A 17011-nucleotide genomic window follows, 5' to 3' on the forward strand; every position below is an offset into this window, starting at 1 on the left:
GGTTGCTGACACTTTTCCCTCTTTTCACCTTCTGATTACACAGCTTGCATTTGACAAAGCAAATGTCATCTGCAACTGTGTCAAAAAAGGACCAGGCACTGCAAGTCTTGGGAGCGCCCGCTTTGGATTTTGGAAGAGCCATGCTCCTAATGGGTGCCGAAGTGGAGGCTACAGGCAACCAAGTCTGCCCCCTTCCTCTCCCTCCTTTTTGGGCCGTTCGGGGAATCTCTTCCTCAGAGCTGCTCCCACCACCTTCCTGTCCCTCACGCCATGATGGGTCAAGGACCTCATCATCTACACCACCCTCTTCAAACAACTGCTTCTCCTGGGTAGTCTCGACAGTACAGTACGCACCAGAAAGTGGCACCTGAGTCTCATCATCAGATGCGTACTGAGGTGTGCTGCTGACCATAGGCACTGGCCTACCCGCCTCTTCAGATTCAGAGAGACAAAACGGTTGCGCATCACTGCATACTACCTCTTCTTCAAATTCTAGAATTCTCCTTGGCTGGCCCCCTCTTTCCAAGCCAAGAGATTCAGAGAACAGAAGTAGAGATGGCTCCTGTCCAGGGCTCTCTGCCTGCTTGAAAAAAACACTGCAAGCACTAAGGGAGGAGGTTTTGGAAGAGGTGGAGGATGAGGAGTCACAAATGCCATCTGCTTCTGTACAGTCTGCGCAACGTGGATCCTCACAAAGCCCTAGGCAGGGGACACTTTGTGAGGAGGATGAGGAGGAGTCAATGGAGGAGGAAGACATCTGTCCAGAGGAGGGAGGTACACAGTGCTCTAGTAGTCAGTATCTAGAGCGAGGGTGGGGTGAAGCAGAGCAGGCAGAGATCACGCCTCAAGCAGGGGACAGCGTTTCTTGGCCAGTTGGCAGTCTGCAGCACATGGTTGATTTCATGCTGCAGTGCCTGAGAAATGACCGCCGCATCGCCCACATTCTCAACACGGCTGATTATTGGGTGTCCACCCTCCTAGATACTCGCTACCGGGACAACTTACAAAGCCTCATAACACCGTTGAACCGGGAGCGTAAAATGCGGGAGTACCAAGATGCACTGGTGCATTCCATCATGTTCTCCATTCCAACCGAGAGCAGTGCTGCTAGTGCTTTACAAAGCAGCTCAGTGCGTCGAGGCAGTGGAGGAAGCTCTGCACAAAGAAGGAGCAGAAGCAGCGCCTCAGCACAAGGCAAGACCAGTATGGCCAAAATGTGGCAAAGTTTTGTGTCCCTGCCGCCACAAATGTCTACACCATCAGAGACGGCTCCAGTCAGCAGGAGGCAACGTTTCCGTCAGATGGTGACAGACTACATGTCTTGCCCTCTCAGTGTACTCCCAGACGGCTCTTCCCCCTTCAAGTTTTGGGTCTCTAAGCTGGATACATGGCCAGAGCTTAGCCAGTATGCATTGGAGGTGCTAGCTTGCCCTGCTGCTAGTGTATTATCGGAACACGTCTTTACTGCCTCAGGTGGTGTACTAACAGACCATCGCATGCTACTATCCTCCGATAACGTTGACCGGCTTACTTTTCTGAAAATGAACAAGGCCTGGATCTCGCAGGAATTTGCCAGTCCTCTTCCAGAATAAATAATTGGTTGGCAACAGTATCCAGGTCTCCTGTTGTGTTCATGTTTCTACCACCTGAACTGTAATCCCTGAGCTCCAACACCGCCAGATGCTGCTCAGAAGTGCCGTCTGCACAGTCAATGCTTGCTGCCGTGTTATTGGGGTTAAGTAACGTCAGCTGATCCCCAGCTGTGTGTCCGGCAAATTCTCCTGTTCTGTCCACATCCACTGTACTACAGATTTAAAACTTGCACAAATTACACCTCTGGCTCCCCTGTTTTTAATATTTACCCTGGGCTCCAACACCGCTAGTTGCTGCTCAGAAGTGCGGTCTGCACAGTCAACGCTTGCTCCAGTGTTATTGGGGTTCAGTAACGTCAGCTGATCCCCAGCTGAGTGTGCGGCAAATTCTCCTGCTCTGTCCACATCCACTGTACTACAGATTTAAAACTTGATCCAATTACACCTCTGGCTCCTCTGCTTTTAGTATTTACCCTGGGCTCCAACACCGCTAGTTGCTGCTCAGAAGTGCCGTCTGCACAGTCAACGCTTGCTCCAGTGTTATTGGGGTTCAGTAACGTCAGCTGATCCCCAGCTGTGTGTCCGGCAAATTCTCCTGCTCTGTCCACATCCACTGTACTACTGATTTAAAACTTGCTCCAATTACACCTCTGTCTCCTCTGTTTTCAGTATTATCCCTGAGCTCCAACACCGCCAGTTGGCGCTCAGAAGTGCTGTCTGCACAGTCAACACTTGCTGCCGTGTTATTGGGGTTCAGTAACGTCAGCTGTTCCCCTGCTGCGCGGACGGCAATTTCTCCTGCTCTGTCCACATTCACACTACTACAGATTTTAAAGTTGCTCCAATTACACCTCTGGCTCCTCTGTTTTCAGTATTATCCCTGAGCTCCAACACCGCCAGTTGGCGCTCAGAAGTGCTGTCTGCACAGTCAACACTTGCTGCCGTGTTATTGGGGTTCAGTAACGTCAGCTGTTCCCCTGCTGTGCGGACGTCAATTTCTCTTGCTCGGTCCTCATTCACACTACTACAGATTTTAAAGTTGCTCCAATTACACCTCTGGCTCCTCTGTTTTCAGTATTATCCCTGAGCTCCAACACCGCCAGTTGGCACTCGCAAGTGCTGTCTGCACAGTCAACACTTGCTGCCGTGTTATTGGGGTTCAGTAACATCAGCTGTTCCCCTGCTGTGCGGACGGCAATTTCTCCTGCTCTGTCCTCATTCACACTACTACAGATTTTAAAGTTGCTCCAATTACACCTCTGGCTCCTCTGTTTTCAGTATTATCCCTGAGCTCCAACACCGCCAGTTGGCGCTCGGAAGTGCTGTCTGCACAGTCAACACTTGCTGCCGTGTTATTGGGGTTCAGTAACGTCAGTTGTTCCCCTGCTGTGCGGACGGCAATTTCTCCTGCTCTGTCCTCATTCACACTACTACAGATTTTAAAGTTGCTCCAATTACACCTCTGGCTCCTCTGTTTTTAGTATTTACCCTGGGCTCCAATACTGCTAGTTGCTGCTCAGAAGTGCCGTCTGCACAGTCAACGCTTGCTCCAGTGTTATTGGGGTTCAGTAACGTCAGCTGATCCCCAGCTGTGTGTCCGGCAAATTCTCCTGCTTTGTCCACATTCACTGTACTACTGATTTAAAACTTGCTCCAATTACACCTCTGGCTACTCTGTTTTTAGTATTTACCCTGGGCTCCAATACCGCTAGTTGCTGCTCAGAAGTGCCGTCTGCACAGTCAACGCTTGCTCCAGTGTTATTGGGGTTCAGTAACGTCAGCTGATCCCTAGCTGTGTGTCCGGCAAATTCTCCTGCTTTATCCACATCCACTGTACTATTGATTTAAAACTTGCTCCAATTACACCTCTGGCTTCTCTGTTTTTAGTATTTACCCTGGGCTCCAATACCGCTAGTTGCTGCTCAGAAGTGCCGTCTGCACAGTCAACGTTTGCTCCAGTGTTATTGGGGTTCAGTAACGTCAGCTGATCCCCAGCTGTGTGTCCGGCAAATTCTCCTGCTTTGTCCACATCCACTGTACTACTGATTTAAAACTTGCTCCAATTACACCTCTGGCTCCTCTGTTTTTAGTATTCACCCTGGGCTCCAATACCGCTAGTTGCTGCTCAGATGTGCCGTCTGCACAGTCAATGCTTGCTCCAGTGTTATTGGGGTTCAGTAACGTCAGCTGATCCCCAGCTGTGTGTCCGGCAAATTCTCCTGCTTTGTCCACATCCACTGTACTACTGATTTAAAACTTGCTCCAATTACACCTCTGGCTCCTCTGTTTTTAGTATTTACCCTGGGTTCCAGCACCGCCAGCTGTTTCCCAGCAGTGTCTTTGGCACGGGTACTCCCTCCTGCCCAGCCTGGTTCCAGCACGTCAGCTGTTTCTGGGTAGTGTCAACTTCACTTTGCCTCCAATGCGTTGTCCTGTCGTGTTGCGGTCGGGTTAGCCGACTCTATGGTGCCTGCAGTTTAGGTGACTCCTATGTGGGCTGCGGGATCTGGCAATGAAGGCTGGTTCCATAGTGCCAATAGGACAAGCACCCCCTGTAGGACTGTGGGTTTTGGTAACTGCGGCCGGCTCGCGGCCCTGCAACTTTTTTTTACATGGGTACCTTCTGCTACCCATCCGGTTTCCAGTACCGTCAGCTGGTTCTCGGCAGTGCCTTTGGCTTAGGTGCCTCCTTCGCGGTATCCAAGTTCCACCAACGTCTGCTGGTCCTTGGTAGTGCTTTCTGGCACAGGTACCTCCTGCTTAGTAACCGAGTTCCAGTACCGTCAGCTGGTCTTCGGTAGTTCCATTGGCTCTTGTACCTTCTGCTACCCATCCGGGTTCCAGTACCATCAGCTGGTTCTCGGCAGTGTCTTTGGCACGGGCACTCCCTCCTGCCCAGCCTGGTTCCAGCACGCCAGCTGTTTCCGGGTAGTGTCAACGTCACTTTGCCTCCAATGCGTTGTACTGTCATGTTGCTGTCGGTTTAGCCGACTCTATGGTGTCTGCAGTTTAGGTGACTCCTATGTGGGCTGCGGGATCTGGCAATGAAGGCTGGTTCCATAGTGCCAATAGGACAAGCACCCCCTGTAGGACTGTGGGTTTAGGTAACTGCGGCCAGCTCGCGGCCTTGCAACTTTTTTTTACATGGGTACCTTCTACTACCCATCCAGGTTCCAGTACCGTCAGCTGGTTCTTGGCAGTGCCTTTGGCTTAGGTGCCTCCTTCGCAGTATCCAAGTTCAACCAACGTCTGCTGGTCCTTGGTAGTGCTTTCTGGCACAGGTACCTGCTGCTTAGTAACCGAGTTCCAGTACCGTCAGGTGGTCCTCGGTAGTTCCATTGGCTCTTGTACCTTCTACTACCCATCCGGGTTCCAGTACCATCAGCTGGTTCTCGGCAGTTCCTCAGCCTTCTTGTACCTTCTGCTACATTTCCAAGTTGAAGCTTTTTGAAATGGTTCTTGGTAATCACTCTGGATCTCCCTGACGAGGACCCTGAAGACGAGGACCCTGAAGACCACCCCGAAGAATACAAGGACCCCGAAGAAGAGGACCCTGAAGATGAGGACCCTGAAGACCATCCCGAAGAAGACGAGGACCCCGAAGACGACGACCCTGAAGACGAGGACCCTGAAGACGACCCCGAAGAAGACGAGGACCCCGAAGACGACGACCCTAAACACGAGGACCCTGAAGACCACCCCGAAGAAGATGAGGACCCTGAAGACGAGGACCCCGAAGACGACGACCCTGAAGACCACCCCAAAGAAGACCAAGAAGATGACCCTGAAGAAGTTGACCAAGAGGACAAAGAAGAAGAAGACAACCACCAAGATACAGAAGAACAAGAGACAGAAAACCAAGAAGCAGAAGTACAAGAAGCTGCAGAACAAAAAGCGGAAGAACATTAAGCATAAGACTAAAAATCAGAGCAAAAGATAATATCTAAATTATAAGCAGAAGATGACTAAGCAGTGTATGGGGGTGAGTCCGTTCCTCCTCGTGGTGCCCCTGGAAAAGACCTGCTGCTGCAGGCCAAACTAAACGCGGACAAATCCTGTTGTAAATCTTTTGTGACGGGCAGAACGAAAGGTGTAATGTTCAAACTTTTATAGATAACAACTACAGGAATGCCTGTCACAAATAAGAATATGATGAAGAAGAAGAATATGAAGAAGATGAAGAAGTAGAATATGAAGAAGAATAATAGTTGAATAAGAAGATTATGAAGAATGTAAAAAAAAGAGAATAATAGGAAGAAGGTGAAGAAGAAGATGTAGAAGGTGAAGAAGAAGTTGATGAAAAAGATGCTGATGCTGAGGATGATGAATGGGGAAAGTGTGGGAGAAGTAAAAAAGAAGGTGAAGAGCATGGAAGTAGTGAAACATAAATATCTGACAAAATATTAAAAAACTTAACATAGTCAATATTTCCATAACTCAGAATGTTTTAAAAAAAATATTAATTCCTGCTATTCCATTTGATTGGGCTAAACCTCTATGCCTTTATTGTCTCCCCCACCTCCCCCAATACATTCTACATTATTCTTAGTTGTTTTCCTTCATGTAGAATTAACCTACAAGGAAAGAAAGGGTTTATTTTTATTCCGATATTTCTGTCCCATTGACTTGCATTGGTTTCCGGTATCGGAATCTGCGATATCCGATACCCAAAAAGTATCGGTTCGATCCAATCCGATCCGATATTTCCCGATATCGGAAGGTATCGCTCAACACTACTTACAGCCAATGAAAACGCAAAAGTCATTATCTCAGTAAATTAGAATACTTTATAACAACAGCTTGAAAAATGTTTTTACAATCCGAAATGTTGTCCTCCTGAAATGTATGTTCAGTAAATGCCCTCAATACTTGGTCGGGGCTCCTTTTGCATCAATTAATGTGGCAATGTGGCATGGAGGCGATCAGCCTGTGGCACTGCTGAGGTGTTATGGAAGCCCAGGTGGCTTTGATAGCAGCCTTCAGCTCGTCTGCATTGTTGGGTCTAGTGTCTCTCATCTTCCTCTTGACAATACCCCATAGATTCTCTATAATAGATTCTCTATGGGGCAATAGTCAGGCAAGTTTGCGGCCAATCAAGCACAGTGATACTGTTGTTTTTAAACCAGGTATTGGTACTTTTGGCAGTGTGGACAGGGGCCAAGTCCTGCTGAAGAATGACATTTCCATCTCCAAAAAAAGAGGGAAGCATGAAGTGCTCTAAAATGTCCTGGTAGACGGCTACGCTGACTTTGGTCTTGATAATAAACAGTGGAGCTACACCAGCAGATGACATGGCTCCCCAAACCATCACTGATTGTGGAAACGTCACAGTAGACCTCCAGCAGCTTGGATTGTGGCCTCTCCACTCTTCCTCCAGACTCTGGGACCTTGATTTCCAAATGATAATTGGAACTCTGGGACCTTGTGGAGTGTGTCAAACTAAGGGACCTTTTTTAATGCTTAGGAAGCTTTTGCAGGTGTTTTTTGTTAATTATTTTAGTTTACTGAGATAATGACTTTTGTGTTTTCATTGGCGGTAAACCATAGTCATCAACATTAACAGAAATAAACACGTGAAATAGATCACTCTGTGTGTAATGACTCTATATAATATAGTTTCACTTTTTGTATTGAAGAACTGAAATAAATTCACTTTTTGATGATATTCTAATTCAGTGAGATGCACCTGTATGTGAATACAGTGTGTATATTTACAGTATGTTTGCAGGGCTGCCATCAGGAATTTCAGGGCCCCATACTGACATTTTTGGGCCCCTTGATACTACGCCCAGACTCCACCCCAGCTCCGCCTCCATCTCTCAAATCTTTCATAGTGCCACAGCCCACTTCTGCACCACGTCCTTCCCAATCCCACATTAACAGTTCTCATGGAACACCATATTAGATACATTGTTTTTTTGTTTTGGCCAAAAGATTTTTTAAGCCTGCCACCACGACAAGGTAGACTCTTTTGGCAGGGCCCTACTCTACTCTAACATTAAAAATTTGTTAAAATATCCAATACTCTTTTTAGGTATATTTGTACTTATTTCTCTTTAAGGGAATGTGTCACATACATTTTTTTAAACTAATTGAAACCAGATTGTGATAATGTTTTTATAATCTGTATTTCTGATTTCAGGGTATTATATTCTGTTTCCTGTACATTTATGGAAGCTGCTCTCTTGCCTGTTTGGAGATATGGACATTGGACATATGTCACAAGATACTGTATTATAGGGGACTCTATTTCCTTGAGAGAGCTTTCTATACATGTTCTCATGTTTAGTGACATGCAGATGTTATTGTGCAGGAAGGGGGGAGAGGTGAGCTGTGACACTACCTACTGTGAATGGTGGATTATGTTATCTCTCATTGTAATCCTGCTTGTTATGATAATGAGCTCACTGCTGAAAAGGGATCTCTTCTGGACTTGTTAGTCTATTAGAAAAGCAGTTTCTGTTTATTTATTATTTATGATATAAGGGGTGACAAACTTTAAAGTAAATTCTTCCAAGACTTTAAACTATGATTAAAAGGATTGGCCATTTTCTGCTTATTGTTGACCAATGCGTTTGAGAAGAAGATAAGGCACTTACTAATATGGCCTTTCTTGAATTTCAGCACTAAATATCAAATATGGGAAACACAAATCTAGGCTCTGCTGAATTTCTGCACTGAATGCCTTTTATCATCTACAAACACATTGGTTAACAATAACCAGAGAGTGGTCAATGCCCTTAACATAAAAACTTCCTAACACATTCCCAGTAAACATTTCGCTAACTAAATGTATTTTTCATAAGAGTCATTTAGTTAAATCCTTTGGCCAATTAAACATCATAAAAATGAAGGCATTGGCTCTTCTATCATCTCTATAAAAACAGTGGAGGGAGTGTAAAGTGCTGTAGTGCTGTAGTCGTGACCGAGCTGCAGTCCCTTTGGCACTTTACAGACAAGGGGTGTCCCAGTCCCAGTGTGCTATAAAGTGTGGGGGGCATCACACCCACTTGTGGGCCGTAGGCTTCCGCTGCCTCCAGGCTTCCATCCTCAGGAGCCGCCGTACACAATGCATGGAACAACATTCAAACAAACAGTCAAACTTTCACTAACAAGTACAAGTTCATCATGTGGGTACAAGTGGGATAGGGCCCAGCAATGCAGACTTCCTTCCTCCTTAGCACAACTCCTCTTCTCTTCTGCCACACGTTCATTCTGGACTACCCCCAAGTCTGCTGACTCCATCAGCCCCAGGGATTCATTGTCCACTCCAGCAGTGCACCCGGGACCTGCCACCTGCTCCTCATGTAACTCCATGTCGCAATGTCAGAAGACCAGCCCGCTCCATGGTACCTGGCCTGAGCCATAGGCTCCAGGTGCTGTTGGAATGTCCATCACGGATCTCCATTTGGCCTCCCACTGTACAGAACATTTGGCCCATGCTGCCCCTAGCAACCCACCACCCCACCTGAACTTGAATTCTGTTCTACCCTTCACTGGCTGACACTGAATCCCCTCTAACCAGGAAGTGCCCCCCTTCTTATCAGCACTAGTGCCCTCCCACTGGGCTAAACCTAACCTTAACCATTTCCTATGTTACATGCTAATCTATTATCCTTATGCTATATTCTATGCTATGCTAAACCACAATATTGCAATATGTAGTAAAAATCACACCACAGGCTGATCTTCAATGGAGCGCCGTCAGAACAGGCTCCAGGGCCTTCAACAGGCCAGCGGCAGCCATGACAAACCATCGGCACCCTGCATTACTGGAGGAAGGGGCAAGGTGTGCCCCCCAGACTGCGCTTTAAAAATGAGATTGACAGCAGCATTTAAGGGATTAACAGCAGCGAGTGGAGCTTAGCTCTGCCTGCTGCTGTTACAGTCAGATGCTGCCTGTATTAGGCCACGTACACACATTGAGTATTTGGTGAGTTTTTTACATCAGTATTTGTAAGCCAAAACCAGGAGTGGGTGATAAATCTAGAGGTGGTGACATGGTCCTATTATACTTTTCCTCTGATTGTTCCACTCCTGGTTTTGGCTTACATATACTGATGTAAAGAACTCACCAAATACTCAACGTGTGCACGTGACATAGGGGTATGTGCATGTGCAGTCTTTTATACATCGGCGTATCCACTTATTTTTTTTCTATAGAAAGACGCTTCTGGAAAACCCTGGCTGTGTGGATAGATAAAATAGTGGAAGCTTAAGATTGGAACGGTCATTTCTTTTAGTTGCTTTCGAAGCCTGAAGTGCTTAACAGAAGAGACAAGAAATGAAATATATGCACAGCAAGTCGTTTTGACATTGCTGTGCATATATTCATTCTTTTTTATGTTTTTTAAGTGTTTTTTCAGGTGGGTTCATGGCAGAATATGCCTGAAAATGAGGCAGTGTGCACATACCCTAACAGTCAACATCTCTGGGAAATGATGCAGACTACTACTATTGTAGGTTAGAGGAAAAGGAATCACTGGTTACAAATGCCTATAACAGGTATTCTTGTACTTCCATTTACCCACAGTGCATCTGCAGTAGTGATGGACAGTCTGGCTCTTTTTGGCGATCTGTCTCTCCTGGCTCTGCTCACCAAAAACAGCCAGCTCTTTTGGATCCTAAACCGATCCCTATTAAATATGTGTTTACAATAGGTGAACACATATTTAAGATGATGTTAATGAGGCTGAAACTCTGCCTACTTGCAGTTGACCAATTAAATTGATGAGTGGGCAGAATTTGGTCTGGGTGGGAGTTACGACCCCTGAACACTGGAATTTAACACCCAGTTAGAGCCATTCAGAGAATATAGTGGCTCTCACTGGGGGGCTGACCCCCATCGTTCACAGCAGGAAGCCGTCAGTTTGTTTCAGTTCGTTTGTGAACGACCCATCACTAATCTGCGGGCTCCTTCATCTTGCAGCATCCATCTTCATTCTTCCCAAAGTCGGGGGGGGGGGGGGTTGTTATCCAGTATGGTGGTATTGGTGGTATTATACACCTATGACCTAGGGCGGTGTCTGCCTCACACTATATTCCTTATAGCTCATGTCATTACTTTCTTGAATATGAGGAATTCCAAAGACATGTACATGGACATGCAATAGCAATAGAAAAAAAATAAATAAAAACTCCGGCCTCCTTCCACCCCTTAATAGCCGGCCATCTCACACCTTATTTCCCCGTCACCCAGAACAGCTCAATGAGTTGTTATGGAGGAGGGGGAAAAGGGTAATTATAGTCACTGGTAGTCACCGGTAAATATAATTATTTTACATAACAAAGCAATATAGCTTTAAATGCTATGATTTAAAAAAAAAAAAACTGGCCTCCTTCCACCCCTTAATAGCCAGCCATCTCATACCTTATTTCCCCGTCACCCAGAACAGCTCAATGAGTTGTTATGGAGGAGGGGGAAAAGTATAACTATAGTCATCGGTAGTCACCGGTAAATATAATTATTTTACATAGCAAAGCAATATAGCTTTAAATGCTATGATTTAAAAATAAAAAATAAAAATCCGGCTTCCTTGCACCCCTTAATAGCCGGCCATCTCACACCTTATTTCCCCGTCACCCAGAACAGCTCAATGAGTTGTTATGGAGGAGGGGGAAAAGTATAACTATAGTCATCGGTAGTCACCGGTAAATATAATTATTTTACATAGCAAAGCAATATAGCTTTAAATGCTATGATTTAAAAAAAAAAAAAAAAAAACTGGCCTCCTTCCACCCCTTAATAGCCAGCCATCTCACACCTTATTTCCCCGTCACCCAGAACAGCTCAATGAGTTGTTATGGAGGAGGGGGAAAAGTATAACTATAGTCATCGGTAGTCACCGGTAAATATAATTATTTTACATAGCAAAGCAATATAGCTTTAAATGCTATGATTTAAAAATAAAAAATAAAAATCCGGCCTCCTTCCACCCCTTAATAGCCGGCCATCTCACACCTTATTTCCCCGTCACCCAGAACAGCTCAATGAGTTGTTATGGAGGAGGGGGAAAAGGGTAATTATAGTCACCGGTAGTCACCGGTAAATATAATTATTTTACATAGCAAAGCAATATAGCTTTAAATGCTATGATTTAAAAAAAAAAAAAAAAAAAAAACTGGCCTCCTTCCACCCCTTAATAGCCAGCCATCTCACACCTTATTTCCCCGTCACCCAGAACAGCTCAATGAGTTGTTATGGAGGAGGGGGAAAAGTATAACTATAGTCATCGGTAGTCACCGGTAAATATAATTATTTTACATAGCAAAGCAATATAGCTTTAAATGCTATGATTTAAAAAAAAAAAAAAATCCGGCCTCCTTCCACCCCTTAATAGCCGGCCATCTCACACCTTATTTCCCCATCACCCAGAACAGCTCAATGAGTTGTTAGGGAGGAGGGGGAAAAGTATAACTATAGTCATCGGTAGTCACTGGTAAATATAATTATTTTACATAGCAAAGCAATATAGCTTTAAATGCTATGATTTAAAAAAAATAAATAAATAAAAATCCGGCCTCCTTCCACCCCTTAATAGCCGGCCATCTCACACCTTATTTCCCCGTCACCCAGAACAGCTCAATGAGTTGTTATGGAGGAGGGGGAAAAGTATAACTATAGTCATCGGTAGTCACCGGTAAATATAATTATTTTACATAGCAAAGCAATATAGCTTTAAATGCTATGATTTAAAAAAAAAAAAAAAATCCGGCCTCCTTCCACCCCTTAATAGCCGGCCATCTCACACCTTATTCCTCACAGCCCGTGTCATTGCTGTCACGAATATGAGGAATTTAAATTACCGGTATATTTAAAAATTGTCATAGGCATTAAAAAAAAAAATGTCCGGCCTCCTTCCACCCCTTAATAGCCGGCCTGTCTCGCACCTTTTATTTCCTCTCAGCTCAGGACAGCACCATAATCTGCTGCTATGATGGGCGAGAGGAAATGCAGTCACCGGTTCTAAATGCCTATGACCGAGGTGAAGTGCAGGTGTTATTGCACTTCTACTTACCAAGCATCTCTTGGCTCCTCCATCTTGCTGTTTGCATCTTCGCTCCTCCCGAGGTTAAGTGTCGGATGGATATTGGAGACATCTTCTTACTCCACGTCGCCCTGTAGCCAGTGCCAATCCTGGGATCCATACTTCAATCTTCCTATATTCTGATGATCTTCATTTCCTTCTGTTCTTCTTCCAGGGACTCAAGAGGGCACTATCTCTGATGACACGTGAGTCTTCAAGGGTTTTCTAGCTGACAAATGAAAACCCTCTGAATGCAGCCTGTTTGTCTGGGGGGATCGATGACATTGTGGCCTCTGCTGCCTCCAACTTGCCTAGATGGAACCTTTTGCGGCGGTGATGAGGTTCAGATGTCTGGATGAAACACAACAGAAGATTAGTATTTAAGGATGATGACTTATCACATTAAATAAAGTCACAATCTTTGCTCTTCATTTGTGTATATTTTATTCCCAAGTAATCCTACATATTGGTTTTCTGGTCAATGTACTGCAATTAGCATGAGAATCAATACAGCAATTGACTATATTTGGTTTATTACCTAATCATGGGAGGTTCCATCGGTAATATACTGTAATATTTCTGTCATGTGAGATTGGTGATCTTCATGGGAAACATTTATGCCAGGTTCGTTTGGTGGCTGGCAAATTACCGCCTTTTAGGCTGCTCACCCACTAATCCAGTGTGCCGTCATACAAAGCTCATGCTAGCAAACATTAATGTATGCAGGATGACGTCAAAGATTGTTGGTGTATGAACATAAGAGCTGAAGCTAGATGCATCAAACCCGGGTGCTCTGTACAGACCCTGTGCACAATCAATTATGGAGGGGCATTAAATTCACAATCCGATGGCACTTGGCATCATTTTTTTTCTTTCAGATTCCTACTAATTCGGACAGCAGAAGCCTCTATATGCCTCCTCGAGGTATATGAGGATTGAGAAGACTGCTCATGCTCATATATAGACTTTTCTGGGAGACCTATTACAGTTTTGTACAAATTCGAGCTGTAATTCGACCTTATCCATGAGCACTTTCTCTTATGTACAATGGTTAAAGAAGAATATATTGGGCGTTGCATTCACTAGTCTTACTCTTCTTAAACATTAGATGGCTGTACAATTTCAGACTGCCAATCCTTTTGTTCTTACTGAGATAAGTTGCCACCAGATATTTGGCCAGCTACTATGTCGGCCCTCGCTCAACCGAGCTCTCCGGTGTTCCCTATGTGAGAGCTGCTGCCAGACATGCCTATAGGTGGTTTATCTCAATGAGAACAAAAGGATTGGCAACCCTGAATTGGACATGTCAGATACTTAACTCCCGCAAAAATCAATTGTCCGGGGGTTCCTATACAGATTAGACTGTTGGTAGAATCTATCGTTATCGGTGGGTTTGGCCAACAATAGTTTAATGTGTATTGGAGTAAAATGCACCAAATTTATGACAAGGTGCATGGCCTTTAGAAAAATCTGGTGCTTGAATAGTTTTACAGAGATAAATACATCTATGCTACCCTTGTATCATTTTCTATAATATGTAACAGTAAATCAATTAAAGGCAATATGTCACCAGGTTTTTGCTACCTTATCTGAGAGCAGCATGATGTAGATAAAGAGACCCTGAATCCAACAATGTATCACTTAGTTTACTTTGTGCAGTGGTTCTGATACAGAGTTCTTAGATTTAGCAATGTAGCAGAGTTGAGAAAGCTAACCCCGCCCACACTAGCATGTAAACAGTCCATTGACATTGAGCTGCTTAACACAGGAGGAGGCGGAGTCGGACTAGCAAGCATGTGCTGTTGTAGTCCTGGCAATGATAATCACCAGGTGATAAAACTTTCAGTGTAAGTAAACAACAGCACACAGCATTACAGGTGACATATCATTGAAATCTGTGATTTAACCTCTTCCTCATGCTGTCCACAGATTACATAGTAAAAAGTTCACCCTGACCTGGATACAATTTCTGTCCATTTACTTACTACAGGGATGTGTGGTGGGGGCATCTGAAGGGCTTCCACAGAGACCCAGTCAATATGCTGGAAAAAGGGATGATCTCTGATGTTTCTGTGGACTCCTAAGCGCTTGGCGGGATCTCTCTGGAGGAGCTGGAAATGAAAAATATGCTTAATAGTCAATCAGTGCAGGTAAAAAATCTTATGACAGAACAATTCTACAGGACTTCTGTAGTGCAACGTTAGACCCTAGGGCTCTTTCACACGTCTGTGTGTCCGGTATGTGTGGTGACAGTTTCCACACGTACCGGAGACACTGACACACGTAGACCCATTCAAATGAATGGGTCTGCGCACATGTCAGTGTGTTTCCACGGACCGTGTGTCTGTGTGATCCACACAGACATGCCAGTTTTTGCCAGCCGGCAGCACGGATCACACGGACCCATTCAAGTCAATGGGTCTGTGTAAACATGTACCGCACATAGATGCCATCCGTGTGATATGTTCCGGGCTTGGGAATCAGCGGTACAGTTAGAGCTAATCCCAAATGCCGGATGCTGAATGCTGTCCTCATCATAGTTCCCTGCCGGCGCAGCGATCAGCACCAGCAGGGGATAGTGATGAGAGTAGAATTCTGCTCCCGGTGTCTCCACCTGTAAAAATAAGAATAAAATTTAAAAAATCCTTATACTCACCTGTCCTAAGTGTCCCCCACTGTAATCCACACGACCGCTCAGCAGAGGAGCTGTGCTCAGTGAGCGGTGTCCTGTCAGTCACTGAGCTCAGCGCAGCTCTGGGGCCTGCTCGCTGCAGGAGTCATTCTCCCCTGCTCCTCTGCTACTACTCTCATCATTATGTCCTGCTGGTGCCGATCGCAGCGTCAGCAGGGGACTATGATGAGGGCAGTGTTCAGCGCCCGGTGCTTGGAAACAGTGCTAACTGTACCGCTGATTCCCAAATTCCGGTGCGTGTGCTACTGATGCGCCACACGGGTGGCACATGAGCGTCACACGTGTGCCACACAGGTGCACAAGGACACGCATATCTCCGGGTGCCACACAGGTGCACAAGGACACGCATATCTCCGGGACCAGAAATATCAGGACGTGTGAAAGAGCCCTTAGGTCCAACTGACTGTAGACTGCTAGTAGATCCATGACAGCAAGGCTCAGTGACTAAACACTTCTACCCAGCAAAACAAGTACTCATGTAGATCCTCAAATGTATTCATTGCTGGTTAGAAAGGGAAAAATTAAGAGTACATTGGCCTATTCTGTGCGGCTTCAGTACATTTACCATGGCAGTACATTACTAAGTAGTAAATCCAATATCCGTATCGTTCTCACCTCTCTAATGATGTCTTCAGCGCCGGAGGAAGATGTATCAAATAGTGCAGGATGGTAAGTGCACTCACCGGTAACCATCTCATTTATGATGAGGCCAAGCGCGTACCAGTCCACTCCGGCGCCATACTCCTCCCTAGCCAGCATCTGTCACAGAGGAGAGAACAGTTACTACATAGGTGACATGTCAGCACATGAATGTATCAGGATTTGTATCACGTTTGTGTACTTCTGTGGTAAAATGACACAGAGTCAGTTGAAGTAAGAAGCGTCATTGATGTTTGCTAAAAGAGGCTTTTAAGTTTCCTGGAAGAGATGTGCCGACTGCCGACTACTTCATTGTAGTTTAGTGCATTATTTTTTAACCTTGCATTTTAGGCTGTCGGCCAAAGTTTAGTGTACTCTAGGGTAATGCACATGATGTATTTTTTGGGAAGGAGGGGCAAGTCCACCGAGTTTTTCAAGAGGAAGACGCTTCAGGAAAAGTGTGAGTTATTTTTATCCTGAAGCATCTTTTTTTTTTTACCCTTCTTCGTCATTTCCATGCCCCTGACGCCCATCCCCCTGCTCCCTCTCTCTGGAGCACTCTGGAATGCCTGCTCTGTCTGCAACAAGCTCCATTTTGTCCATGACCTCTTTACCTATCACAATCTCTCCTTCCTGGGCATCACAGAGACATGGTTGACACCCTCTGACACTGCCTCCCCTGCTGCGCTGTGTTACGGTGGCCTCCACTTCACCCACACTCCTCGCCCTGGTAACAGACATGGTGGAGGAGTGGGTCTACTCCATTCTACCAACTGCACCTTTAGCCCTATCCCACCTCTACCCTCTCTTATTCTACCTTCTTTTGAAGTCCACTCTGTCCGCATTTACTCTCCCTCCAACCTCCAAGTGGCTGTCATATACCGACCTCCAGGCCCGGTCACTGCCTTTATTGACCAATTCTCCACCTAGCTTCTTTACTTTATCTCTGCTGACATTCCCACAATCATCATGGACGATTTCAACATCCCCACTGACACTCACCAGCCAGCAGCATCCAAACTCCTGTGGCTTACTTCATCCTTTGGAATTACTCAGTGGTC

At 45.5% G+C, this 17011-nt stretch overlaps 1 long non-coding RNA gene across 1 annotated transcript; it reads right to left on the minus strand.

Annotated features, from left to right (window-relative positions):
- Window positions 1-12754: 12754 nt before the first annotated feature.
- Window positions 12755-16069, minus strand: LOC141206967 (uncharacterized). Its single transcript, XR_012277440.1, has 3 exons — window positions 15927-16069; window positions 14605-14730; window positions 12755-12970 (listed from the first exon to the last, which is right to left on the minus strand). It is a non-coding gene; the product is annotated as an uncharacterized lncRNA (long non-coding RNA).
- Window positions 16070-17011: the final 942 nt, after the last annotated feature.

The sequence above is a fragment of the Phyllobates terribilis genome, unplaced genomic scaffold, assembly GCF_046119375.1.
Source record: "Phyllobates terribilis strain yellow unplaced genomic scaffold, ASM4611937v1 Scaffold_154__1_contigs__length_4444370, whole genome shotgun sequence".
Taxonomy (NCBI): Eukaryota; Metazoa; Chordata; class Amphibia; order Anura; family Dendrobatidae; genus Phyllobates; species Phyllobates terribilis.